The sequence below is a fragment of the Taeniopygia guttata genome, chromosome 2 (genome assembly GCF_048771995.1).
Source record: "Taeniopygia guttata chromosome 2, bTaeGut7.mat, whole genome shotgun sequence".
NCBI lineage: Eukaryota > Metazoa > Chordata > Aves > Passeriformes > Estrildidae > Taeniopygia > Taeniopygia guttata.
In genome coordinates, this window is record NC_133026.1 from 75,286,386 (window position 1) to 75,313,726 (window position 27,341).

General features: G+C 34.3%; 1 protein-coding gene across 10 annotated transcripts in view; it reads left to right on the plus strand.

The window, feature by feature from the left end:
• The window catches only part of CDH18 (cadherin 18), a 502,412-nt gene that overhangs the window by 116,816 nt on the left and 358,255 nt on the right, over positions 1 to 27,341 (plus strand). For 2 of the 10 annotated variants that reach the window (XM_072924261.1, XM_072924259.1), the window contains exon 4: positions 25,783 to 25,977. The exons of the other annotated variants lie outside the window; for them this stretch is intronic. The gene's annotated coding sequence lies outside the window, so the exon portion shown is untranslated. The remainder of the gene's footprint in view (positions 1 to 25,782; positions 25,978 to 27,341) is intronic. 10 annotated transcript variants of the gene reach the window in all.

A 27,341-nucleotide genomic window follows, 5' to 3' on the forward strand; every position in this document is an offset into this window, starting at 1 on the left:
GGAAATCCAGAGCTTCCCAAAACCAATGAGTCCATTCTGACTCCCAAAAGTAGAAATTTATTAAAATAATCTGTCACAGTATTAACATTAGTAATGCTTTCTTCTTCAATACTCTGAAAATAAGTTGTTTGGCTTTTGATTATAAAATGCAATAAATTAGTAGTGTTGAAGGCAGTATGTATTTTTAGGCAATGAAAATATTGTGTCATCAAATCATGGCTGGACAACCAATTCCCACAACACCATTTTAGTAGGTTTATTCATGTTTTTTTCTTAGCCATCACTGTGCTTTATAATTAATATAATGGTTTTGCCTCAATTGTATATTCCTTCATTATCAAGAGATAATTTAACTTCTTTTTTGTTCTTTACAAAAAGAGAAGATTCAGTTTTCCCCCTTTGAGTTAATCACAGTTACACTAATTCACTTTATTCTCTGTTTTGCCTGAAACATATCAAGACAAAAGAAGCGGAAGTAGTTCAGAAGATTTGTCATCATCACCCTCTTACAGAATCAAACAGTTCACAATGATGAAAATAACAATTTTGTATTTGAGGAAGAAAGGTACATTGCTCTCCTATAAGCTCCTTTTTTTACTGTATACGCACTGAAACCTCAACTTCCCTTATTGTAGCTTCACTGGTGAATTCAGACATATTGGTTTGTGAACACTGTAAACAAAATCTTCACAAGCAGATCCCTACTCATTTTGTTTTCCCTAGTTTTAGTTTACTCAATTTAGTTTGAGACCCTGCGTTCTAAGGTGTTTGGGAATCTATTTGCTGGTCTAATTACACAAGTATCTAATTACACTGATATCTAATTACACAAATTAGGAGTAAGGAGTTCAGAATAGCAAATTCATTTATGGAAACACTGGTACTCATACATGTTCTCTGAAGAGCATCTCTTATCTCTAGAATAAAGTTTATTTTCTAATATTATTTACTGCCATAGAATTTTAATTGCAGAGAATGTCCTATCATATTGATACTTTCTTATTTATATTTTTTCCTCACCAGAACTGGTTATTGTTATTCTCTACAGTGACATTGCAACAAAACCTACTGGTAGCAGGACTTTTGGTTCTCATTACATGTTTTTCTACTTTTCAGAAATTGTTTTCTGAGACATACTTTGTCAGTCAGCTGAGGCCTTTATGTCAGTGGTTTATAAGCAGAAAATAAGTGATTCTGGTAGAAGGGGAAAGCCTTGGCTTTCCTGTTTCTTGCCATGAATACTCTAAGGAAAATTTCCAATTCACTTGTCAATGGGAACAGTGCCCACATAGCAGATGGCTATGAGTGAAAGCATAGAGAAGACGATGTCCACACATTAAGTACATTTACTGAGGGCAGACTTCCCAGGTAAAAATTTCATGTATATGCAACTCTTATGCCAGGGACTGGGAGGATATGCTACTATTAGTCATTTCCAAAAGAAGTCTAACTTGGAGAAATTACAACATTTTTCCGCATGAAAATCTTCTTAAGTCTTCTGTGAAGACATAGGAAACATTTTATTGTTCATATGGGATTAACAACAATTTAATTTTTTTTAACTGTATGTGAACATTTTAAATAAAATCAAAGATAAGTAAAAGCATATAATTGAAGAGAAGATGAATTATTAAATAAAATTAACACAGCAATTTATCCCCAAATTATCATAGCATTAATAGCTTAAATTGAGATGTATTGGTTCCCCAGATTTTAAATATTTTTTCTGTTGCAAAACTATTTTATTATCAGATTCTACAAAGATATATAATTATATTATTGTAGAGGAACTTCTTCACACAGATACAATTGCTGAATGTCGCCACTGATTTTCTTCTTAAAATTTATTCCTCTGTTGCTTCTTATGCGACACACTTATCATTGTCATTTATTTCATAATACCACTGTGTCTATTGATAAAGTCATCAAACAAGCCCAGGGTAATCTCTTCTAGACACACGTCCTTGAATAACTTTTTTTGTACCAGCTACACATGATTGTATGATTAAAAATAAATACAGATATTAAATCTATTTATAATCCTGGTCTAGTGAAATAATCAATAGTTGGTCTTAAGCACCTTCAGTACAAGAAAAATGATGGAAAGTTACTATAATGTTTGAATGAGTACAGAACATTGATTTTAGGGTTTGGGGTTTTCTCCTTCCTTTTTTTGATGAGTAGACTGGTGTCCTTACACTTTAAACTATATGGTAAGTACAGTTAGGATGATTAACTGAAATTTAATATCAGGTTATTATTGCAGTCAAGGATATACACTAGTTGACTAGCTGCATTATTGAAAACATTATTAACATATTTTTAGTATTACGACATATGTAATCAAAAGAAATATTTCTCAACAATTTGATTTTTGCTAATCACCTGTTCTATATTTTAGAGCTTTTTCAACTTGGCTTGAGGTAATTTTTAAATATATGCTTAAATATATTTAATATTGTTATTCAAAAGAATAGATATTGAAGGCTGTAAGCCTCTGTTTGATGGGTTAAAGTCTGGGGAAAAATGAAATTATGATGCTAATTTATTCCTTTGGAAAGAGGAGGCAGTGTCAGCTACTTTCTTGTAATCTATTATCCATATTCACTCTTCTTTATACTGGTGAGGATGTAATCTTTTGGGCAAATGGGAATTTCATTGTTTCTTTAAGTCTTATATTCTTCTAAACACTCAAATAGAAATATGGACAGTCAAAAAAAGCTTGGTACCTGCCAGGAGATTATTGTATAAATTATGGTAATCTGTGGGAGGCATTTTTTTGAAAACCCTGTTCAAATCAGAGTGGTTGTATTTTGAATTACAGAAAGATCTGCAAATATTCTGTCAAGCAAAACATTTAATTAAAGCTGTTTCTTTGGTCTGTTAAAAAGACTAAGCAGAAATTAGTAGACTTCAGAAGCCAGATATCTGGACATAAGGTACTACTATCTGAGTAAATATGGCAAAATCTAAAGCCTAGATAACTTAGACTACCTTAAGGAATTAATTATTTAGCCCTTTAATATAGGGCTTTCCATAACCTTAATTGAGCTTTGACAGTAAAAAACATGCTCATTTTTGAATTTTGCAGAAAAGTCCTTGGCATCTTGAAGCATATGAGGGGTATGACTTCAGATACATAGAAATTCGATTTTCAGCAGGATACAGAACCCCTACTCAATTTTCAAATTTCTTCCCTTCTTCTACTTGCAATAACTGGTTCCACCCTCCTCTCCCCTAAAGAAAATATTTGTTTTAAAAGGGTGTTGCCAATTACTTCTTTGTTGTTTTTAATCACTAGCATCTGATTACATTATAGAATGTGTAGTCTGGACTACAAAAGAATTCCTTCACTTCAAGTAAGACTAGCAGTTTAGAAAGCTGTGTACAATATTTGTCCAATAAATTAGCTGTACCTTCTTGTTTACTGTATTATATTTACTCACAAATCTTTGTCTAGGCAGTGAATTATTGCTGTTTAAGATGTTAACAGTATTCAACATTAATAAAATGAACAATGCTTAGTACAACTAATATAGTCTAAAGTAATTTGAATAATTCAATATCACTTTGTCTAGAGAAAACCATTTGTAGCAGCACTTGCTTTTTCAAATGAAAGCAGAGTGAAAACTCCAAATGTTATGTTGATAAATGTTTTGTAAAACCTGCTGATCCCATTGCATATGTGTGGATAAGGCACCTTGACATTGATATTCTCTTAGTATTATTTATAGCTGCAGCAAAAAGCAAATGGTAAGTGCACTCGAGTGCACAGAATGTTAAGTGTATAAGATGGCAGCTTAAAAAGAGATCTATATACTCAGAGGAGAAATAGCCTTTTAGGGTGTTCACCAGCAGGAAGAACCTGAGAGAGCAGATGAAAGCAGGCTTGGAAATGGCAGAGTATTCCTTCTTTCCACTGAAGATGTTGAGAATTTAGTTCAAAGGATTGCAGTTTCAATCTACTCCTTTCTTAGCTTTCTTTCTTTGATTTAGCTGGGATTAGAAAAGATTATAATAAAATATTTAGTTTAAAGAAGATGCAGATTAGGTAACCTGCCATAGTGACTTTGAAGTTCTGATGAAAACTTCAGAAGAAAATACTCAACAGAGAGGGGAAAAAAAGAGAGCCAAGTATAAACTTGGGGGTAAGGGGAATTCAAACCAGACAGAAACCTAGAGTGTCTCTTAAAATAGCACACTTAAACTAGAACATGACACTTTGATGAAAGGTTAGTAAAATGTTAAAAATATATGGAGAACCCCCCATTTGTATACCATACTTACCGTTGTATACAATGGCAAACAATAGCCATGCCAATTATTTGCCTGAAGAAAACCAAGCTGAATGACCCCAAGCTGAGTGGGGAATATTAGATGGCTGAAGAATAGGCTGCCATCCAGAGGGGTCTGGACAAGCCTGAGAAGTGGGAAATATCATAAGGTTCCAGAAGACCAAGTACAAGATTCTGCACCCAGGTCAGGGCAAACTGCACTGCTGATTCAGGCTGGGGAAGAACAGATTGAGACAGCCCTGCAGACACGGTCTTGGAGTGGTTGGTCGGTGAGAAGCTAAATATGAGCTGGCCATGTGCACTCTTAGTCCAGAGAGCCAGTAGTATCCTGGGCTGTAGAAAACAAAGTGTGACCAGCAGGTCTAGGGCAGAGTAGACAGGATTGGTCCTATCTACTGCATCCTCTTGCCTCCAGCAAGAGGAAGATATGCACCTGTTGGAGTGGGGCCAGACGAGGGCCACAAAAATGATCACAGAGGATGGAACATCTCTCCTGTGAGGACAGACTGAGAGATCTGGATTTTTTCAACCTTGAGAAAACTTCAGGCAGACTTTATTTCAGCCTTTCAGTATCTAAAGGGGTCTTATAAGGAAGACAGAGATTAGCTTTTCAGCAGAGCTAGTTGTGACAGAACAAGGGTTAATTGTTTTAAATTAAATGATATTAGTTAAAGACTGAATGTAATGAAGAAATTTTTTTATGATGAGGATGGTGAAAGACGTGTCCAGATTGTCCAGAAATGTGATAGATGCTTCATCCCAGGAAACATTCAATGTCATCCTGATCTAATTGAAGATGTCCCTGACCGTGGTAGGAGGGTAGGACTAGAAAACTTTTAAAGCTCTCTTTCAGCCCAAACCATTTTATGATTTTATTCTATGATAAAAGTAATCTCTCATACTCAATCAACTTCTTTAACCATCTCACTTTAATCATGATGTGGCTTAGAAGTTTATTATTAGAACTTTATCTAACCTACCGCTTCAGCTGCTTGGATGCATTACGCTAGTTGTAGTATATCCTAGCTACTGTCAGAAGACTTGCATCAGAGCTACTTTAGGGGAATGAAGAGAAGAAAACTTCACAGAATGTTTCTATTCTAAATATTTAAATATTTAGTGAATTTAAGTGAATTTTTACAGGGACATGTAAATTTTAACATGATGATTGAAATGCCAGTATTTACAGTAGTGTGCCAACAGAAATTCTCCTATGCATATTCAGAGATACTTCAAAATCATCACATCCCTTGTCTCACATTAGCCTTAATTAAAAAAAAAAAAGTGTTTAGAAAATATTATGCATGTATTTTTTTACTAAGTTCACAACTAAATGGAAAAAACACATGCATAAGAGAGATGTTTTTCAAGTATGAGGAAAGATTGATGTTTCTAGTTACGAGAAGAGGACTTAAATTCTTTTCTTCTACTGGCTAATGAAAAAAAAAAAGGGGGATTGTCCAATCTTGCTGCTGCATTATCATTTTAGAGGTGCTAGTGCAAACGTGTAATATTGCCTTGTATCTGCTGTAAAGAAAGAGTGAAGTTATTGTCCAGTGAATGAACTGTTCTTCCAATAGAGTGTAATAATCACATTTTTTGAAGTGTCCCAGTGTCCCATTTGATCTCCTCACATGTGTTTACTGTAAATAGGAATTTTTGTTATGGTTGGCATCTCAGATTTCCTATACAGTGGCTAAATTCCACTTCTGTCTGTTTTCAGCCACACTAACAAATGTCATAAACTTGATGGAAAAAGAGCTTGCATTTCCTAAGATTTCTCTCAATGTTTCTCTACATTGTACATTGTTATAGCATACAGAGAGTAATCACCAACACTGCAGGGATCATGAAACTTAGCAGCAGCAGGAGGGGGATATAATTTACTCTAAGGCAAGGAACAAAATTACCTGACAATTGCTAAGGTTATATCTTACAAGTACAAGAAGAGGACAGGACCGTGGTTTGTTTTTGTTTTGGTTGGTTTTTTTAATAGAATTTTATATAATGCAGATGAGTAGTAAGCTGTAAGACTAGGTTGGTAGTGTTAACAATTGGACTACATCTTAAGGGTCTTTTCCAATCTAAATGATTATATAATTCTAATAGATTGCTACAAATATAATTTTGTGCTAGAGCTTAGTAAAGCAGTAAAGCTCTAATGTTAAGTTAAGCTTTGGATCTCTCTGCTTACAAAGGTGATCAGATCCCAGTGTTCTATTAGTATGCACCCAGAGAATAAGGCTGATCAGTAAAAGAATCCTCAGCCAAGCTAGTGGAGGAAGTTGTCTCTATTTGCCATATGGCTGCTGTGAGGTCTTAAAAGGCAGCATGCCATGCTGTAGCAATTTCTTGTGTGCTACTACTATTATTATTATTATTATTATTATTATTATTATTATTATTATTATTATTATTAGTAATAGTAATAGTAATAGTAATAGTAATAGTAATAGTAATAGTAATAGTAATAGTAATAGTAATAGTAATATTATTGTTATTATTATTTCACTGTAAAAACATTGGATGGAGGTTATGCATATGGAGATTAGTCCAGTAATTTCTGGACTGCAGGTGTCCGATCTTTGCCCTTGAGGAAATAGCTGCAAGTTTTTTCCCTCCAGAGGTAACTCTGATCATGCTCAGCTTGGTTATAGCTTAAAATTTAGATACTGTTTTCCAGGGAAGCTGTGTTTTAAATATATATATACAGAAGCATTATTGCTGAAGGTATGAGAAATATGTACTGATTTTGCTTTCCACTGTCAATGAGAAGTGTCAAGGCAAAAGCCTTAAAAATATAAGCAGTAACAGCTCTCAAGTCCAAGTAATAAAGGAGGGGATTTGCATTTTAGACTGCAAAAAAGGAAGGGTAGGAAGAAGAAGGAGAGGGAGACTACTTACTACTTTAAAAGACAGAAAGTAGGGAAGTATGTTAGTGGTTATTGACTGGAAACAATGAAAAATTAAATGTGATTAAACTATTCCTTAAATTTATCCAACAACCTATGTGGAAGAGCAGAACTTGGGTGGGAAGGAATAAAAGAATAATGAGAATGGTAAGACCAATGGAAACAGAGCAACAACAGGTATGTAGCAACAGAACAGACAGGTGAGCTTTAGGCAAATGGGAGAAGTAGAACACAGGACTAAAGTATTCATACCTGAATAGGTAAAGGTACGGAGTTATGTAACAGAAGCTTTTGGTTTTTTTTTTTTCCCCTGAATATGAATGGTAGCAGAGCATAATCAGAAAACTGCATGGGTTACTTTTGAGAAACAGGATATGGAATGAGGTTGCTTCCTGCATTTCAGGTGTTTTGGATAATAGCAGTAGCTGTATGCCTGATGGAGTTATGCTGCGTGCAATATATCTCCACTAATGTTTGTGGAACTCATATAAAGCTCTTGTGTACTTAATCCATATAGTGATGGTGACACTTCTAAACTGGTCAAGTTTTGGCTTATTAACAAATTATGTCAGAAAAGATGGATTTTGGGGACTAGTGTAATAATTGTATTTTTTTCATGCCTCTTGGCTCCCTATTGTACATTGTTACAAAGAAATAACTCATATATGCAGATGTGTGTCAGAACTTTCAACATTATTTGTTTTAGATGTTGCCTTTTCAAAACTGCACACTATCTTCCCAGTCTATGTAAGATCATAGTCTTCTTCTACCTTTGCTATTGTCTTAACTGTCTTACCACTACTGTACTTTGATCTTGTCTTTCTTTTCCTGACTTGTTTTCTGCCTCTGTTTTTGAATGATTCAGGGGGGTCTGATAGCATTTTAATACAGATTTAACACCAACCTTTACCACTATATTGTTAGAACATAATTCAGTGTTTTGTTTTTAGGATTTTTTTCCTGCAGAATGACTTGCATATAAAACACTACTTTTTCCCAGTGAAAGAATTTATAGGGATTATGGGGATTATACGGTCTGCATAAAATGCTGTTTTGTCCACAAGAAAATGACTTTTGTGTCCTGTAGAGAAGTCAGGATGATTTCTGGCAACCTTTTATTTCTCCTTTGTGACTTCTGGCTGACTGGAAGCAGTCTGCCATAAATGCATTCTCCTCAGAGTCTGTTTATCCGTAACAGTGTTGGAAGCAATAAGCACTTGGGTTTTCTAGCATATGAGTCAGTAAATACATAAACAGGTACAGATTTATGACTCTGCACTTTAGAGTATCATGGTGCTTGATGTATAACGCAGTCAACTTTATCTGAATGCCACAGAGAGTAGTGAATATATCTGTAATACCAAGGTCATTCTTGATGTAATTAATGGGTTGGGATTTCTTTTGTAACACAGTTTCAAATAACTTAATTTCTCCTAATCAGGGTTATTGGCTATGGAATTATTGTCCTTGAAATATGTAAATTATCCTGTAAAATACAGGAATACAAATCTTAAGTGTAGGCTAATGACATTTTATCAGTGGGACTATTTTAGTGGATAGCATTTATTTTGGAGATATATAAACTCTATAACAGGTAGCACACATTTCAAAGTGTTTATTCACATTATGAGCATTAGTGAAGCCTTCTTTGGTTCAGTTAAGGGAGGAACTCTGGTCTTAGTGGATTAAATATTTCAGTCTTCAAAACTGCCAGCTCACACTGTTCTCAAGGTAACTATATTTTATCTCACCTTCACCACTTTCCATCTTACAGTTCTGCTGAGCATATATGAGGTACACATCATTATTTTGCAGTGCTTTGTTTTGTGCTGAAGAAATACGCCATGACTGTAACAGCTACAGTAGTAGACCAACATTTTTTTCCTTTGCAAATGGGAATGGTAAACTTGGATAATATTCCAAGAGCCTCATCTACATATCTATATTGTTTTAAATGTAAAAGTTATGTTCTCAGTTATGTCTTACTTCTAGAACTAGAAGAAAAAAAGTGACTTATAGTGTTTTTGATTAGTAAGCTAACATTTTCTTTTGCATATGTCAAGCTAAGACATTAGAAGAGAGACCTTTAATAACCAGGCATTATTTTTAGCATTCAATTTAACCTGGCAGGAAACTTAAATAGCAACTATGGATATACAACAAATGTGAAAGAGAAGGGAAGATCCATCCTCGGACAGTGTGTGCTACATTCTGCACAGTTCTATTTGACACATAGGAAAAGCCTGATAACAGCCCTTACTCTTCAGAATTTTACTTAGTGCTATTCTTTGTGATAAGTCTTCATCTGCTCATGTGTTAAATGAGTCCTTGCAAGTTATTTTAGTTACGAACTGTTACTGTTCAATGTCTCGATATGTTGTGATAGTCTGAGCTTGATTTGGAAATTTCAACAGAAATCAATCTTACTGAATAGAAGATTATTCTGTTTCATTTAAACGTTAAGTAAACCTTGGATTGTATATAATTAATTAGATTTCATTATTGTTGAATACATACAAGGGAAGCTTTAGTGAATAACATAAGCTTAGATTATCATCTTCTCTGGCTATCACGCTTGGATGTCCTGGGGAAAATTCCTTAATGATATGTAATTTTAAAATTGTTTAATGTCAAGTCTTTTTCTTTTTCTTTTTCTTTTTCTTTTTCTTTTTCTTTTTCTTTTTCTTTTTCTTTTTCTTTTTCTTTTTCTTTTTCTTTTTCTTTTTCTTTTTCTTTTTCTTTTTCTTTTTCTTTTTCTTTTTCTTTTTCTTTTTCTTTTTCTTTTTCTTTTCACAAATAATTCAAATTAATCTATGAAAATATATTAGCATATCATTATTTTTCTATTCACTGGGGTTCTGTCTGAAGGCAAGGAAAAGCTTATTTATTGTGAAGGTGACCAAGTACTGGCAAATGTTGACCAGACACACATTGTAGATTCTCTATCCTTGGAAACAACCAAAAGCTGGCTAGACACAGTGCTAAGCAATCTTCTCCGAGTGATTCAAACTGAGCAGAGAATTGGACCAGACAACCTCCAGAGGTTCCTTCCAACCAAAACAATTCTCTGTATAAGAAAAGGAATTGATTGTCATGTTTGCATTACTTCAGTTTCTCAGTGGAAAATGTTTATGTTGTCATCATCTCTACACAAGAAATATCATTATTCAACTTTTGCAGTCCCTAGTAGAACCACCTTTTAAGAGCTTTGCATAACTTATCTATATTAGCAATAGCTATCTGGCTATAAATTCATTGAAGAAATTATGTATGGTGGCGGGATTTGAACTGTCTAACAAAAAAAATCTTTCTGGAAAATTTTTTTTTATTATGTAATCGTTTTCTACATTATAAATAGTAAACAGCTGCCTTAGTGGAGACTGTCTTCCTCCAGCAGCCTGCTTCTTAGCAAACCACATGTATTTGGCAGCTTTGTTTTCACTCTCTCTCCCACCCTTAAGTTGTAATGCAGACTCGAATTTAGTAGGTTATGAGGTTATGAGGGTGCAGCAGGGTACCAGAAACAAAATATCCTTATCTATGGCAGGCAGTTTGGGTTACAAGCAGCTACAGAACCTTCCATTCTTATATTTTGAATTCCCTCAGTTTATCTACGCATCATACCCAGCAACAGGATGCATTGTGGCTGCTGGTCAGTCTTAACAGAGGAAACACTTAGAAAGAAGGATGTCTCTGTATAAATTTGTTAGCAGTATATGGGTGGCTCCAGGTGGGTGCTGCAGCATCAGAATGAACTGTTTTCTGTGGAGGCACAAAAGGCATTGAAGAACATGTAATTTCTTTCCCCTTTGCCAGAGATTCTGAGCACTGGTGCTGTATTGGAAGTAATGAGGTTCAGCAGAAATACTTTGAGGGCTTAGATTAGTACCATTCTCCTTTTGGTTGAAAAGATTTCTTGAATTTTGGACATGGTGCTAAGAAGAACTGGAAGATCAAGTAATCCTTGATTAAGTTGAAAGGCTCCATAATGGTAAAATGTTGTAATGTGTACCACAAATCGTGATTTCACAGGCAGATTTGTATTTAAATAAACTATAATGAATGAGACACTTAACTTACATAAGGCTGTAAGTTCTCTGGCTGACTATAGTAATAGTGTCTAGTGCTTGTTTCCTCATTGGAGTATAACCCAGCCAATCAACAGCTGTAAGAATGTACCACTAGAATTAAACTTACTTGAGGGCAGAAGAAATCGCAAGGTTGAATGTGAGGATATGTGGTCATTAGTTTGGACCACTTATGATGACTACACTGATAGTTCCTGAGAACAGCTGTGACCATGAAGTTGTAGATTAGACAAGCCCAAAGACTGACACATTATAGATACTAGCATCATTTTTAACAGCAACCAAAGATTATAGCATGGATCAGATTTAGAGGAATTAATATTTTTTTAAATCTTGTGTGGGAAAATTGCAGCATCTCACTTGTGTCTCCACTTGTTCTGCAGCTACCTCCCTTGACTCTTTTTCCCTCATGTAATGGGGGCACATGGGGGTCTTTTTTTTGTAAGGACACATTTTTTCTCTCACTTAGTTTTCTAACTTTATTGTTTACCATTAAGATTCTTCAAAGTTGTTTTCTTGGGTAAGCTGGTATTATACTGTATGTGAATTGTTTCCATATTCTCATGATTTTGATTTATTTCTTTATTTTATTTATAATAAGTAATTAAAGTTAATACCTTCCAAAAGTGGGTGTAGACACAGAAAAGACCAAACTATCTAATTACTTGAAAATTTTCAGGATAGGTCTGACTAGTGACATAAAAACTAGGAAAAAACTAGTTGAGTATGCAAAGATAAAATTAGGCTAGTATACTACCAAACCTAAAATAAACAAAGGAAATTGAATCAAAATTACATAGATTAGTAACAGCAATAGACTGCAATTGAATAAATTCCAGTAGACCAGATAATCAAATTTTAAGGGCTGAATTACAGATGGATATTCTGCTGATTAACTCCATACATCATGTTTTTTCTTTCCAAAATAAGAACCTTCTTTTTTCAATCTTGATGCCATTGAACAGTCTACCTTTATGTCACCTGTATATAGAATGATCCAGTGAGAGCTAAAAAACTACTGTAAAAAGAGAATTATTCAGGTAGCTTTCCGTTGATTGTAATCACAATTAAGTGATTCATCCAGGTAAAGAAAAAATTTCACTTAGAACTGATGGTATACATTAATGGTTTATCTGAATGAATAATTCAGCATTTGACATCAGTCACAACTTAACATAGAGTATATCTGGAATTTCAGTGATATAACAGAAATATTCAGGAAAGTCTTTCCTAATTTTTTTAATTGTAGACTTTATTGAGGCTTTCTGAAATGATTTTAGTATATACATGACCATTACAGAATTGATTGTTTCTTTTTAGGACATGAAAATGCATATTACTCTTGTGTATAAACACTGTGTTATAGTAATTAAGGCAAAGCAAATATATGTATGCATATGAAAAATTGAAAAAATTCAAGCCATTCAATAAGTACATTTCTCATAAGTTTAACCCACATGTCTTTTCTTCATTAAGAGACTTTGAGAACTGAAGGTTTTTATCTTTCGTCGATACACCAATTGCTACTTAATTATCAGTCTTATTTTTATTAACTTCTTTCCAAAGGGAAAGAAACCCCAAATTTTCAGTGTGTCTTCATATATGTATTTTACATTTTGGTAGGAGCACATTCCTGTTTTTTTATATTAATTTCCATTTTCTATGCATATTGTTTGCAGAACAAGCAGGATATTAAGTAGTCTCTCTCACAATCACTGAAATTAATAGAAGTCAATATTTTTGGACCATGTTTCAATGTTTTGCTTCAGTTATTCCTGAATACAAAGTACTCTTTTAATTCATACTTATAATGGCTTTTGATTGAATGCAAGTAAGATTTAAAACAAATAATGCGTGTTGAGAAGGAAGTAAATAAAATTAATCATCTGTCAGTTCAATCTTACCTATATAGAAATTATACTAAAATTATTTTGAAAGAATATTTTTGTGGCATTATTTTTACAAAATATAGGTCAGTTATTTCTTTTTAGAAATTTAGTAAACAATTTCAAGTAAAGGACAGCCACCTGGCATTTGGGGTTTTTTTGAGTTTGGTTTTTTTTTTTTTTTTTGTTTATTTTATTCTCATAATATTTTTCTTTTTTCCTCAATGAGGAATTCTGTTCGGTGTAGTTATTTCAGAATTTATAAGATTTCAGTTGGGTATATTTTTCTCCAAGAATACACAGCAAGGATTTCTAGTAACTTTTTTCTCCTCACATGACTTCCTGTGTTCAAATAGTAAGGTTCTGGTGATCCCATGTTTCAGTGATGGGAACAGTCTAAAAAAGAAAGATGTAAGTGAAAGATTTTATTTTATTTTATTTGTCTTTAAGTAGAAGAGAATATTGCCTTGAAATTTTATTATTCTCTTTTTGTAAATTGAAATTTTTCCTGTTGTAAATGGAAAATAATATTAAGGCCTTTTTTGCTCTTTCCTTTCTTAAGTTAATTCTCTCCACTTTGTTTTCTTGATAGCTGGGCTATTTCTCTCTGAAAGCAAAGTAGTACTCAATTAAATCAAAGAATTCTAACCAAAGGCTGAGTTTAATTTAAATTTTGGATTTCTAAGATTAATTACTCTGCATTCCTACAGAAGAGCACCACATTCACTTAAAAGTTTCTGTTGGCATGGCTGCTTCATTTGTAAGCTGTGTGGATCATCTTTAGTGTGATGCTGGTTGGATTGCTGAGAACAGTGATTTTTCAGATAAAATGTTCAGAAGCATATTGCACGATTTGTGACTTTTAAATACTTTCACTAAAAAATTATTGACTGCATTTTGTAACAATTGAATGACTCCTGAAACAGTAGTAACAAATGAAATCCTTAATTATTGTGCCATTTTAACTAACAGTGCATACAGTGCTATCTATAGCTTTAAAAACCTCCTACTAGTTTTTATTACTGGATGAGGAAGAAGGCAGGATTCTTACAGTGTGATGAACCATTAGTTCAGGTATTGGGAATAACTCAGATACAGATTTTTTTTAGCAGATTTCACATCAGCTTGATACTCCAGTTCTCCATCATGACCCACAGCTAATGAAGAATGAAAAGATATTATCTCTTTTTCTGTGTACTCATGTTTGTTTTGTATTTTTGGACAGACCTAGTCCAAGTGTAAGCCAATAGAGAGAAGTGAGCATTGCAAACAGCAAACTCACAAATATGTGACCTGTGTATGTTTATGCATAATTTTACTCAATGATAATCTAAACTATATATGGATGTAGGATTTCCTCTAAGACTGAGGAATCTGGTACGATTGTCTTTCTGTAATTCTGTTTATTTTACTGTTCTATATACTAAACTGCAGTTCAACTGCCATGTGGGTCTCAGATTCAGTCAAAGAGAGAAACTGAGAGTTTCTAGCCAGGCCTGGGAAAGAGCTGGAGAAGAATGTAAATAATTCTTTATCTCTTTTGTTATTCACATTGTTTATAGTTAAGTTCTATCACTGTGTGTCAAGCACTTTGCACCAATGCTGTGGTTTGTTTTCACTTCAGGACCGATGGAATTGGTCCTCACGAAGCTCTGTATAAAAGAGAGGTGTATTTTGAATAAACCAGAGTTTTACTCTCAGCAGCCTTCTGATCAGAGTCTCTTCATTCCCGTCCTGCCTCAACAGCGACACTGCCATGCCAATATCTTTTGAAATTCATAGAATAGACATCTGACCTACACTCTCCTAGGATTTTTGTAGGGGTTTTTTTTTGGTTATTTTTTCTGGAAAGTGAATTAATTGTTGTTTAGTGGGACTCCAAGATATATGCTGGATCTAGTCAGAATAAGAAGTTTACACAATATATTTTAGATCATGATATTTCTAGAAATTATGGAATTCATTCATGAGGTATTTTTCTCTGAGACAGATAGAGAGGTTGATAGACCTATCTAGATAGATAGATAGATACTGATTATTCTCAACATTAAATGTTGTTCATGGACAAAAAGTTTTGCACAGTGACAGACTCAAGCCACGTGCAGTAATGGATGAAAATATTTACTTTGTTTTTGCAGAACTCTGAAGAACATTTACACATATAGCTGTGAATACAATAAATCTGATCTCAAAATTAATCCCATATTTATAAATAAACGGAAAAAAATGCATTGTGACAGTATACCTGTAATCACCTGGGTGGTGTGGGGTTTTTCTTCATCTTATTGCTTGTTTTTAAACCTATGTTTAGTAGTAGTAGATTTGAGCATCCTGAGAAGTTATTTATTTTCTTTACTTCCTATTGGGAAACCCAGTGATAATGAGTTGGCACGGATAATAGAGGTGTTAGATATGTATTCTATGAGTGTGAACAACCTTGTAATACTTTAAACCTATTTTTTCCTTGAAAATTATGAATGGAGAATAGTGTGGTTTTTCCCCTATAAAACTGTGCATTGTTGTTCTTTATTCTTCACAGAACAAAAGGTGTCTCTTGCTAGGCTCAGTTACCTTCAAAAACTGGAAAATAACTTTTACTTGTAACTCCAACTATACATAAAGTACCAATGCCATAGAAAATTGTGAAGTACGTTATCAAGGCTAGCACTGCAACATTACCACTCTAGCTGATCTCTTACTGTTGTTGAGCCAGAGCATGACATGTTTCTCCTAGACAACCATCAAAAAAAGTGATTTACTCAGGATTTAGGGCTTTCAGATTTGAGTTTTGAGATTGACTGAGAGCCTCACTATTCATTGTCTGTACTGTTCGTGGAGAGGCTAGAGTTCCTCACATTCCATCTTTTATAGCCTTTCAAGCATTTTCTGGTTTTATTCTGCCTCCATTGTGTCTTGCCTAGGTCCACTGATCAAGATAAAAAGAAAGAGACAGCTCTGCTTTCTCCACTCGTATTTCAGAGGCTCAGTCTTTGCAACTGTACTCTCAAGCCTTGTCCTGTCACTACATGCTCTTAGAGGTCAATTTCCAGCTTTTCTGTAGGCTCCCTTCAGGTACTGTAGGGCTGCAATTAGGTAACCCCAAAGTCTTCTCTTTTCAAGACAGAAAAATCCCAATTCTTTCAGCCTTTCATTGTAGGAGAGGTATTTCATCCCTCTTACCATCTTGGTGTCCCTCTTCAGGACGTGATTTGACAGGTCGATGCCATTCTTGTGCTGGGACCTGCAGAGCTGGATGCAGCACTGCAGATGGGGTCTCACCAGAGCAGAGCAGAGGGGCAGAATCCCCTCCCTGGCCCTGCTGGCCACGTTGCTTTGGATGCAGCCCAGGATACATTTGATTTCTAGGCTGGGAGTGCACATGGCTGGGTCATGTACAACCTCTCAAGTCCTTCTCAGCAGGGCTGGTCTCCATCTGCCCATCTCCCAGTCTGGGTTGATACTGGGAGGCTGCCTCAAGCTGGGTTAAGCACCTCACACTTGGTCTTGCTAAACCTCATGAGATTCCCGTGTTCTCAGTTCTTGAGCTTGTCAGCTCCGTGTGAGTGCCATCTTGTCCTTCAGGTGTGTCAACTGCACCACTCAGCTTGGTGTCATCTGCAAATTTTCTGAGGGTGCACCTGATGCCACTGGTCTGTCATTGATTAGGCTATTAAATAACACTGGTCCCAGTATGGGCCCCTGTGTGAACACCAGTTGTCATTGATGTCAGTTTGGACTCTGAGCCATTGACCACTTCCCTCTGGATGTGACTGTCCTACAAGTTTCTTATCCACCATCAAACCCATCTCTTGCCAATTTAGAGAGAAGGATATTATTTGCTTTACAGAAGTCCAGATAAATAACATCTGTAAGCCTTTCCTTGTCTACTGAGATAGTCAGCTCCATCACAGATTGCCACTGGGTTGGTCAGGTAAGACTTGCCCTGGATGAAACTATGCAGGCTGTCCTGAATGACCTCTCTGTTCTCCATGTGTTTTAGCAAAGCTTCTAGGAGGATCTGTTCCATGATCTTCTCTGGCACAGAGGTGATGCTTATTGGTCACTTGTTCCCAGGGTCCTCCTTTCTTCCTGCCCTTCTTAAAGATGGTACAAATCCTCTTTTTTTCCAATCCTCTGGGACTTCACCTGACTACCATGACTTTTCAAATATCACTGAGAGTGGCTTTGGCAGCTACATCAACCAATTTCATCAGGACTCCGAGATGCATCTCATCATAGATTTATGTATATTCAAGTTTCTCAGGTGGAGATGAACCTGATCTTTGCTTACAGTGGGAATCACTTTGTTCTCTTTGGGACAAACAGTATTTTCCTTGAATGAGTCTACTTGTCCCCTTAATAGACAGGTCAATTAGTAATATTTTTAATTGGAATTGTGGACACAAATTAATTTTAACTTTCAATCCAATAGTAATATTTTAAGACTGTTTGAAAATTAAGGATGGGTGATTAAAATGTGGTACCTGTTTCTTCAGCCCTATCATCTTCTACAAAATCTGTCCCTAAAGAGCAGTCTAAGAATAGCTTTTGTTATTCTTAAAATGATACATACTTGCTTTTATGCCTCCTTTGACAGCAAAAGAATTAACAAGGTTAATGATGTTGACATTTAAAGTATCATAATTGGAATCTGATTTAGTGTCCATTAACATGAATGAGTCCTATTACCTGGAGTTATTTAGTCCTTTACTCTGCAAACCTAGATAAATTACTGTATGCATAAACGAAGCATGTTTAAGATTTTGATGTTTGTTTATAATCCTAATTCATATAGATTATGTGAGAATCAGACACTAAAAATTTTGTATGGATATTTCAGATGGCTGCCCACATTGGCTTTGCTCCCAATAAATATTTTTTTAACACATATGCAATGATTCATATACTTAATGAATCATTAAGTGCTACAACACTTAGCATTCTGCTTTCATAGATGCATTTTGTAATTTTTTGGTGCTTTTGGTGTACTTGAGTCTCATTTTACCTCAATTTTCTAAAAATACTTACTAAATTGCAGCAACTGATTTTAAGACTTTTCTCTCCACTCTTTTACCTTCCATAATGAGCTCCAAACCCAGTGTGATAGACAAATGTAGTAAAGCCCTTTGGACTATTTAAGTGCCTACAGTCAGGGAATCCTTATGTAGATGAATGTTTTACAGTAGTACTGTCATGAAACCAGATGAGTGAAGGTGTGCAGCAAGAATGTAACTTACCATTTTCAGTCAACCTGATGTCACCAATTTAATCAACAATTAAATTAGCCAACACAGAGCAACTGCCTTGCCCCACCTCTTGCACTTGCCCCCTCAGGGAAGCAATGGCTAGTGGAGAAAGGACAGTCTGAAGGGAGCCAGAAAACCAGGCATGAGTTGATCTGGGAAAGGTAAGAAACTGTGGAGATGTAGAACACAAATTTATAAAAAATCAAGCTTTATTAATTCCTAAAATAATTAATTAATTAATAATTAATTAATTCTTCTGTTTTCTTCTGAAGTACTTTGTTATATAATATTCTGAGTTAATTAAAACCTCAGGTGTCTGATTTAGTTTGAAACAGTTATAAAGTGAGAGGTCTCACAAGAAGAAAAAACTACGTATTGAAATGAGTTTTCAGTAGATTAAAATTCAGGAAATTTAGTTTTTGTTTGTCCCTCTTGCATTAACTGCAGCTGCCAAGGATCCACATCTTCCTCTTATTTAAAAATAAAGGTTTAGACACCTATTCAGATTTTCCGACTAAACATATTTATGTAGCAAAAAGGTTTTTGCCTATGCAAACCAGCAAAATGTTTCTTTGTGGCAAGTAGAGTTTTGCATGTAAATGGCTGTTGGTTTCAAATGAAAATTTATGCTTATCATATAAACCATGGAAATCAGTTTTAGTTTAAACAAATATATATACTATATCTCTCATAACTTTCTCTAACTTCTCTTTTATTAAAAACTCTGAATGCTCATCCATTGTTAAATTTTAGACTTTCTTGGAAAGAAGATTGAAAGAAAAAAAGAGGAGCAGTAATAAAATGCTTTCATCTAATACTATGCAATATTAGGAAATTAAAAGGAAATACTTGCTTTTCACAGAATAGATTTGAATATTAAGAATGCAAGAATGTTTCTATATTTCATTTTATTTCATCTAACTGCTATATTGCATTCTAGTTTCTCTGTTGTAAAATATGAACTAATTATATTTCATGAGCACTTTAACTCTTAATTGCAGGGGTGTTTTTGAAAAAAAATGGTATTGTCCTAGTCTTATTTATGAAAAAATATTTCAATGAATATGGCTCAGAACATGCCTCTTTGCAAAAAGATATAATGAAAATCTTTAATGAAAATGACTTAACATATTCACTGAGACAGGGAAGAGCCAGACCAATATTGTTCAATCATCATGTTCTGCTAATGGAAACCCAAATAGAGAAATTTTGTGCCAGTCAGATAATGGCTCATGTTATATAATGCACCAACACAGAGTGAAAAAATAGGGATGCATAACAGGCTTTAGAAAGTTTTATTTTAATGATTCTGAACTGTGTGATTCAGCTTCTAAGGACTGACCCATGGGATAAAAGGTTGAAGATCAGGTAAAATGTTATCAAGTAACTGGCATTACATGCTCCTAGAATTTCTCTTTCACTATGCTGAGCCAGGTGGGGAGAGCATGACCGTATACATGTATTACAGAGTGTGTCTGAGTGTGTACATGTATTCTAGAAAAAAGGGAAGGAGTCCTGTCAAGTACAACCATCTCAGTCACAGCTTAATGCTGTATCCTTTGCCTGCCACGTAGGCATGATTTTTGGAAGTTCATCAAATGGAACCACCAGACATATCTTGGTGAGAGTAATAGAATGTGACAGGAACCATTATGCTGAAAATGTGACTCTTTCTGCGAACACCTGTAAGCCTCTGCAAATGAAAAAAAGTGGCTGTGATTTGCAAACAAATATGAAGAAAATAATTTTCCCTGATTACACACAGCAGAACATTTTTAAAAATATCATCAGTGCTTGTGCCTCAGTAACACAGGTTTTATTCTAATTACAATATTAATATTCTCATTGTAAATTAATATTCTCATATTTTTGTTTTACAGTAATCCTTAAAAGACTTCTACTATACCTTACGCATAGATCAGAGCCTCAGTTTCTACCACAGTACTTTCTTTGCATGTAGGATTATTTCACAGCCCAAGCTAGAATATTTATATTTTACACTTTAAATTTACTTAAAGTCAATTACCTTCCCTCATGTGTACCACATATCACATACAAGAAAATCTTTTAAAATAGGGAGGCTTAGCTACAGTTTCCAAACCTTAACTCATCAGCCATTCCTATGAAGAAAATTAGTCCTATTTTTTTTTTTCACTTATGGGATGCATGGAAAAGTCTTGTTTGGGTGAAGTTGTGGGGAGAGAGTTTGTAGCTGATAGAATAGCACATGAAGGTGTACACTTGAATTACATTGGGTAGATTCTAATCTGTAATTAAGATATTAATGAAATTAAAATATCCTGTGTCAATATAGACACATTTAAGGTTAGCATGATTATTAAGGGATGTGTGTTTTTGTTTAGCTTCTTCTGGACTTTTTGCTTTTCCTTTAAAGATAATAAAAATAAAGAGGCAAAGTATGTTTTGTGTAAGGCCTGTTGGACTTTTAAATATTATAGTACTGGTGTCCTTGAGAGTGTTAATAATTTTTCTAGTAAAGGACACCATATGTTTTCAAGGCCATTGTGATATGTTTAGAGTCACTAAAAGTGACTGAATATTATCTGTTGAAAAATATAGTAAATGAATAGTGCCATGTGCTTGATGTTAACTTTTTCCTCAAATATTCTTTCTTCAGATATTTTCCCTTGAATAGGTCGAATTGCTTCCATGTTAAAAGTGTATATTACACACTGCATGTCACATATAATATAGGTATTGAATGGAAATAACACATGTTGCGGTGTGGGTTGATTTAGTCAGTTGGTTTCATCAATGTTAGTTAGCCTTATGCTCCCCCATGTGTCCCCTTACCCCAAAAGTTCCCACCACTTGGCTCCCCAGTTATCTGTCAATCTTCTCACCTCTCCCTGTGTTCTCCTTATTTGGTTCCATCAATCCGAGTTTGTTCATGCCTCTTTGGCTGTCAATCCTGTAACCACCCCCAGTTTCTTCCAGAAAGTTTTATATCAATCACTTTGTCCCCTGACTTCGTACCTACCTCTGCTATATTATCATAGGTTGTTGTGTCCCTCTCTGGTTTATCCTCATTGGGCAAGACAGATTTGCACCCCTGTCCGCCCACCTCCTATTTAAGTTGCTGTAATCATTGATTTCCTCGGCATTTGTCACTGCACCCACTCAGAGGGCACCTTTCTTGCCCCACCTGGGGAAATAAAGGACTCTTTGGGCTCACAGACAAATGTCCTTCTCTCATCCCTTCATCTCCTCTCAGGGTGCAGAGTTCTTGAAGCTGCGCAGCCACGAGCAGCACTCAGCACCATCAGGGGCAGATGATTCTCCCCTAAGGTGCCACTCACATGGCGGCCACGTGGCCTCATGCAGGTTGTGCCAGCTGGACCCTTCCACCCACCCGGGGCTGTGGCAGGTAACCGCTGCAAACACCCACTAGCATTTTCAATTTAAAATAATGATTATGAAGTATTCAATGTAACATAACTATGGCACCATGATGAAAGCGTGAACTGAATGTATAGGTTGGGTGTTGTCATCTATTAAAAGATACATAATTCCAGTGGAAACCAATTTTTTGTCTAATCCACTTTCTCCTGGAAACTATTGAGAAACTATTGATTTTACTGTAGATTAGTTTGTTTTGGTTTTATTACCTTTTATATATTATTGAATTAAAACCATCAAGCTTTATTTTTTCAAAGTAACTAGATCCAGTTGTAAATGGTGGAAGACTGTACTTTGACAAAAATGGTCTGGAATAAGTTTCTACAGCAGAGAACCACAAAAACTCTTATTTTACTTAAAAAATATTTTGAAATATAAGGTATGTATATGAATGTCTATTTTTAATAGCATAAAGGCTTTTCATATTCTGACCAAAGTACTGTGCAAAAAGTTAAGAAGGAAATGAGACTGGGCAAATATTTATTTTCAGTATTTATGTGACTTTCAATTGATTGTGTTAGTTTGTATGATCTTACAAAAATTTAATTATGTATTGCAGAAGTATTTATGCAACCACACCAAGTAATATTTTGAGAAAGGTCAGGTAGAAAATTAGAAAATATTTATAACAATGAATAGCTGATTCTACAACGTTAAAATGTTCTGTGGAAATATATTGATTGCATCAATGTTTTTCTGCAGTATCTTGGCTTAAGATCAGAAAATCTGGATGTTTGATAAGATAAAAAAAAAACTAAGCTGAGAAATCAGTAATTTCTTACATGCAGTAAGTTAAGAATTTGCAGAGCATCATCTTTCTTGATGACTGAGAATTTTTGCAGAGCTAATGAGTGGAAATGCTTTAATAGAGTGAAATTTAGGATCAATTTAAGGTTTTCCAGTACACATATGTTTTCCTGACGTTTCTTATTCATAACTTGTGTTTTTTTAATCTCATATTTTCTCTTAAAATACTTAAAGGAAGTTATCACAGTTACTGAGGAGAAGAGAATGATTACCAACTTTGTAATATAACTTCTGAAGTAAATGGAGCCAAAGCATACGATCTTTTTTCCAAAGCTTGGCTTTTGGCATATTACCGAAGAAGTTAAAAATTATAAGTATGCTTAGAGTTCCACAGATGCTACTTTGTTACATGAAAAAAATTTTCTTGTATTTTTTTCTTCTGTCAACACCTCAAAGTTCCAAGAGCTCAATATTCTGTGTCCAAAACTGTCTCTAAACAAATGTTTAGGGAAGAAATACATAAATATGATTAGCCTATATGAAATTTTTTTCATATTATCTCAGCCTTACAATGTTCTTAGTTACCAGACCTGATATCTAGGTACCTTGTTACTATCAGTGTATGTCTCTTCTATTTCCTCTGTTGAATCCATGTAAATTTTATGTATCTATAGCAATTTTTTTACGTTTTTTTTAAAGACAACTCCATGTAGCATCTACTTTTATATTTTTGGAGTCTGGTCCTTAAAAGCTTAATTCCATAAGCCTTCATTCCTGGAAGACTGTATAGTCATTATCAATCCTCTAAAAGCCATACATTTATTACATAGTATGACATATCTGTCTAAACTAATTCTTTCTGTGTAAAGTTTTATATATTTTGATCATCCTTTTCATAGTCTTCTTATACTATACTCTTTTAAAAATACGAGACCACAACTGAACACCATAGTTTTACAAAATTGACAATTCCTACAAAAGAATAATATTATTCTGGCTTTTTTTTTTTTTTTCCTTCTTTCTCCTAATACATCCTTGTATTTCTTAATATTTGAGTAGAATTGTGAATAACTGTTAAAATAAAAGTTTTTCCTGGAAAGTTTTCTATTAAAAACTCATGAACTTGGTCCTAAATTTTTAATGAGTTACTCAGCATCCATTATTTTATTTGTGATGCTGGGATTGATTTTTTTTTTTTTTCAGTTGAATTTTAAATTTATCCTCATTCACTTTTGGTTCTATGATAATCATAGGGATTTGTACAGTCTTTCTGCACTTTTCTACAGTCAATTTTTGTCTTAATTATGTGGGTAACAGTGTCAAGAGCAGACTTTCACACTTTGCTGTGCATTTTCTTTTCTGTCTCATTTACTAAATTATGTAATTCAGTGATACAGCTTATATTTTCATTATCATAAAATAATATACTTTGGATATTTTTCTTTAAACATTTATTGAAGAACAAGTGCTTAGTGTTCTTTTTAAGGTGAAATACATTCTGAACAGATATTGCATTCCCAAATTCATTACTAAGATTACTGCCAATAACACATGACAAATTCTAAGTGATAAAAGTATATCCTTCTGCAATGACTATGCCTTTTCTCCCAATGTTTTTCTCTATTAAATCTATATTAGCAGGATCTGAACACTGTAGTATCCAATACTTTAAAAAGTGTTGTTAACACAGATGTAAGACAGTTAAGATATAAAAACTACTTTTATTACTGCAAGTGGCTCTTCCCTCTTCCAGCCAAGGAAGACAGATGGAATAGACTGTGATTCTGGTTATGTACCATGCAATGTGTAACTACTTTTGTAGCTGTAACTACTTTTCAGTTGTCAGTCACTGATTTTATAGCATTTGATAATATTTCTTTGTTATATAATTTGTCTTCAATTGTCATTCTTTCCTTCACATTTCTGTTACAACTGTTGTGCTGGGGGGAAAAAAAATTGAGAGCATACACCAGTCCTAGGGGAAAATATTTGACTTTTACAAGCATGTGATATACAGCCCTATCACATTTTTCTTTGCTGCATTTAAAATTGAATGATAGATTAATTAATCATGCATTAATATTTATTATTTAGTAGCATGATTTTTAGCCATGTAACTCTTAAAGATTTTCTTGATTTTCTCACAAACATGAATTAGTATGAAATGGTGGATAAGACTTGCTAATTCTTGGTTTCCATGGGAAGGAAAATAGTTTTTGCCCTCTTCTGTGCCACGTGTGCAATGTCAATGAACTTGGTAATAATTGCTATAAAGATACTCATATTTTTATGCAATTAATTTTAAAGCACTATGATTCTTCAGAGTTACATATGCATGGTGGGTTGTTTTTTTTTTTTTTATCATCACAAAGTGTTACATAAAACTGTAAAACAGTTTTGGTTTGTTCGGGTATTTCTGCTATTTACTGCAAAGTAAATACACATCTTAGTACTGCAGTTCTGATGTTTCATTCAACTTTCAGGAGTAAGGATGGGTCCCTCAACATGACATTTTTAAAATTTCAGGTCCTAGGCCCATTTTACTTGTATTTAAGATAAAAAGTCTTAGATTCTGGCCTCCTGAAAATATGAACTAATACTAGTTAAGAAAAAACACAATTCAAGAGAAGGTGCCTTTGTCTAAAATCTCATATTTTAAATAAAAACTCTCCTGTAATTTCTGAAACCTTGTATCTGTCAGTATTGAAGGCTAAATAAAATTATGGCTGCAATTAAAAAATAGAAAAAATAGTAGCAGGTTATTTGCAAGAAATACATTTATCTGCTGAGGAACTGCAAATGGTTCATGTATGTCCTGCAAAGATAACTTCTCTTAAATCACTTTGAATCTTTCTGAAATGTTTGTCATTCATCAACCAAAATCAATGAAACATTTCAGTCTAAAATTTCTTTAAATTCTTTTTCCTGATAACTCTTTGACAAACATCTGCATAACTCCAAAGTTTTCCCACCCTGACATTTACCAGATAAGTGTTTAAATAATAGCAATGAACAATCAATAATAACATACTGTATAGAGCAGAATTTGGACTGCCTTTTATCTGCCTAAAAATAAATAATGTTCTGTAAGTTTCTAAGTCTAGTTTAAATTTTAAGATAAATACAACCTGCTGATAAAGAGGGCTATTCCCTGCTCTCAACTGTTTTTCTGCCTCCTTCCTGACTAGCACTACTTCCACTGTACAGCTGAATGAGGGGGACTGCCATTCCCAAAACCTGATCTTTATTTCGATAGTGGCTGGAGAAGGAGGTGGAGAAAAGACTGGCTGAACAACATCCTGAACTTAACTTGGCTCAGAGAAATAGTCGCCTTTCGAATCTGTGCTTTTCTAAAACATCAACATGTGAATAGCCAGATGACAGTAAGTGCTCTAATTCTTGTTCCAGATGTCCAGGGACTTTAGTTTCTGAACCTGATGTGATTATTTTGTTTCTGGAGATTTTTGAGACAAAGTTGACAAGTGTGCAATTGGCTCCTGAATATCTAACACGTGAAAAGAAATGAAGATATTGGAGTAACTGTGTGCTTGACATCTTTATAAAACTGTGTATGATGGTCTTCCCTAGCCAATAGATTTTTGTGGTGCAGCAGAAATTTTTAAGAATACAAATTCTTTCAAGTAAGTTTTCATTGTTTATGTTTATTTGATTTGATATATTTTTGTTATTCAGAAAGGTTTTTTTGGTTCTTCTGCCACACCATCCTCTGCATTAGGGAAAGTTAAGAACTAAAAATGTAGAGATTTTGCTGGTTCAAAAGATGGAGGGGTCTCACACCCAACTGGCAGTTCTGAAAAACCTTCATGCAGTTTTCTTAATGAATAGGGCAGCTCTCCTGATAAGCCTGAGACACTCCTCTTTGATGTGAGGAGCATAAAGTTAAAATTTCCTGCTATTCCTAATAGGGGAAAACTCCTCATTCTTTTGTTTTCCAGAAAAATGTAAGACTGATTGTGAAACTGTGCATTCATGTCCTTCTGGTACTCATTATAGTGGAAGACGGGAAGTACTAGTCTTCAGCAGACATTTCAGTTTACTTTTGTGTTGAAGGAAATATTCTTATTTTATTTAACTTTTTATGGCTAGTTTTCTCCAAGCAACCTAATTTTGCAAGACTAATTCCTGTAGGATTGTGACATATTTGGCTTCATGGACAATACTAGTCATTCTTCTTAGCCTATGGAAATTATTCAACTGTTTAGTGGGCCTTTTTTTCCTTGCGCCTTCCTGAATACACACACCACTAAGGGGTCACTTACAAAAGAAAAATTACATCTTTTCTGAGTCAGTTATTGTTTTTTATATTGCAACAACCTTACTTAGCATAGAACCACCACTCTATTGTAATAGTGTTTCTGAAGTTGCAAATAGTTTGCTAAAGAAAAAAATATTTATGATTTTTAATCATTGCTGTCCACAGTATAAATTATAAAATCTTCCTTTGGCCAATCCAAGTCCTTGTTTTAAATTGGTTTCCAATATATTGACAGTTGGATAGAAAGAACTAACTATGACATTTTGTATTGTATGGAGTAGACCAGCTATGATTAAGGATCTACATAAGTATATTTTGACTTGTTTGTTTTTTTTTTTTCTTTCAGTTTCTTTTAAGGTGAGAGGATTATGCATAATGATTCTAATAGTGTTTTGGAATGCTCTCTCAGACATTATTATGAAAATGTTAAAGAAAACTCTATAAAAATTATTTAAAGGAAGACATGAAAAC